The following is a 1,742-nucleotide window of genomic DNA, read 5'->3' on the forward strand; positions in this document are numbered from 1 at the left end:
CAGCCATGGCTCCCCCCCCCCCGCTCTCTGTGTGTTCCCCCTTTCCCATGCCTGCTCTGAGCCCCTTTTTTTGCACCCTGGTGCATGCCTTGGTGGGGGGCAGGGCAGCTAGGGCAGCCCCCGGGTGGGTTGTTTCCCAGGCAGGCGGAAATCCTCCAATCCGCTCCCCCCCCCCTTGGTAGCTGGGGGTGGGGGAAAGGGCTTTTTACCCCCCACCCTTGCTTTCACCACCCAGGTGGGAGCAGAGCGTGGCCCCCTGCGGGGAAAGCAGTGCGTCCTCCTCCTCCCCCCTCCCCGGGCGAGCAGGGGGGTGCGAGGGGAGGGCCGGGGGGGTTGAATGCAGCCCGGCTGCCTGTTTTATTTTTAAAGCGCAGCCCGGCTCTATTTTTGCACTGCTCGCTGCTGGCGCAAGAAAGATGGAGCCTCTGCCTGCTGACCTGCCTGGGTACGGCCCAGCGCCTCGGCGCCCCTCGCGTCCCCCTGCCTGTCCCCTGCCAAAGCCGGAGGGGCTCGGGTGGTCTTGGGCACCCCCCACTGAAATGCCCTGCTGGGTTGCAAGGGGGTGGGCAGAGGCGGGCAGCCCCCCCACTGTGCAGGGAGCCCAGGAGCAAGCGGGAGCCGGGTGAAATGGCCCCTGGTGACCGTGGGATGCTTTTCTGTGCGCGCGCCTGTGTGCTGTTTGCCATTCCTGTCCCACCCGAGCAGCCTGCGCGGCGGGCGATCGATTGCCGAGGGCAGATGGCAAATAAAATCAAGTTGGGGCGAGTGTCCCAGGAGCCGGGCACCCACGGCACACTTGGGGCCTGCCCGGCGCTGCCCTTCGTGCTCGGTCCCTTTCTTCCCCATCCCTCCACTTTTTGACCTTTGCTACTTCTGGCTCCCGGCGCAGCCGCCCCCACGCTTGGCCTCCTCTCCCGCACCCGCTCTGTCCAGTTGTGCAACTGGTCGTGTGCGTTTTGCAAGCCGGCGAGCGTCTGACTCGACATTTTCTTTTTTCTTTTTTGACTGCTTGGCTGGCAGGAAGGTGGGGTGCGTAAGCAGGGTTGGGGGGCACAGCATGCTTGACTTGTAACCTTTTATCTTTGCCCCTTCCCTCTTCGCTCTCCGCGTAGGATCGTCGCGGCCTTGTTTGCAGGAGCCGGGGGCCTTGTCTGCATTCAACCCCATGCCCGCGGGTTGCTACCTGCGAGAGCTAAGAGGAGGCAGGCCGGGGCGGGAGGAGCGAAGCGGCTTGCCCAAGGTGGCCCGCGAGGGCCGGGTTCCTGGAGAGCCCGTCTGGTGCCTTGTCACCACTAGCTCACACTGCCTGTCCGCGTGTCTGGCGTGTCGGTAAACCTGCCCGGCCAGCTGCGGACTCCTGGCTCCGGTTGACTCAGTCGCTCGCTTAAGACCATCTTCCAGCTCCCAGCAAGCGATAAACCCTTGCTCAGCTAGCGGGTTGCTTCTTGACATCGGACCCCCTCTGCTGAAGGTTTAATTTAATTTAATCAGTGGCCTTAGCCCCCCTCCAAAAAACATGTAGCAAGACTGACATGGCAGCAATCGGCTGGGACTGGCTTCTTCCATGGGGCCCTGATCCCCTTTTGGGCACGTGAGCGTTACTAGAATATAAATAATTCACTGCCCAAGATGAAAAGAAGCCGGGAGGCGTTAGCAAGTCAAATGAATATGACTTTTTTCTTTTTTCCCCCCCCCCCCCCCTTCCTCCGCCTCCCCTTTCCATTGCTGTACGGGGGGAGTAC

General features: G+C 62.3%; 1 protein-coding gene and 1 long non-coding RNA gene across 6 annotated transcripts in view; one reads left to right on the forward strand and one right to left on the reverse strand.

Annotated features, from left to right (window-relative positions):
* LOC109294933 overlaps positions 1–901 on the reverse strand; it is a 5,526-nt gene extending 4,625 nt beyond the window's left edge. Inside the window, exon 1 of the long non-coding RNA XR_002096651.1 lies at positions 863–901. This is a non-coding gene — a long non-coding RNA (uncharacterized LOC109294933). The remainder of the gene's footprint in view (positions 1–862) is intronic.
* ARID3A (AT-rich interaction domain 3A) overlaps positions 1–1,742 on the forward strand; it is a 69,420-nt gene that overhangs the window by 3,835 nt on the left and 63,843 nt on the right. For 2 of the 5 annotated variants that reach the window (XM_019513521.1, XM_019513525.1), the window contains exon 1: positions 344–445. The exons of 2 other annotated variants lie outside the window; for them this stretch is intronic. The gene's annotated coding sequence lies outside the window, so the exon portion shown is untranslated. Of the gene's footprint in view, positions 1–343; positions 446–1,356; positions 1,592–1,742 lie in introns of those variants that run through there. One more of the 5 variants, XM_019513523.1, reaches the window with a different exon arrangement.

This window comes from Gavialis gangeticus, unplaced genomic scaffold (assembly GCF_001723915.1).
Source record: "Gavialis gangeticus isolate Ggan-Ray unplaced genomic scaffold, GavGan_comp1, whole genome shotgun sequence".
NCBI classification, from domain to species: Eukaryota; Metazoa; Chordata; order Crocodylia; family Gavialidae; genus Gavialis; species Gavialis gangeticus.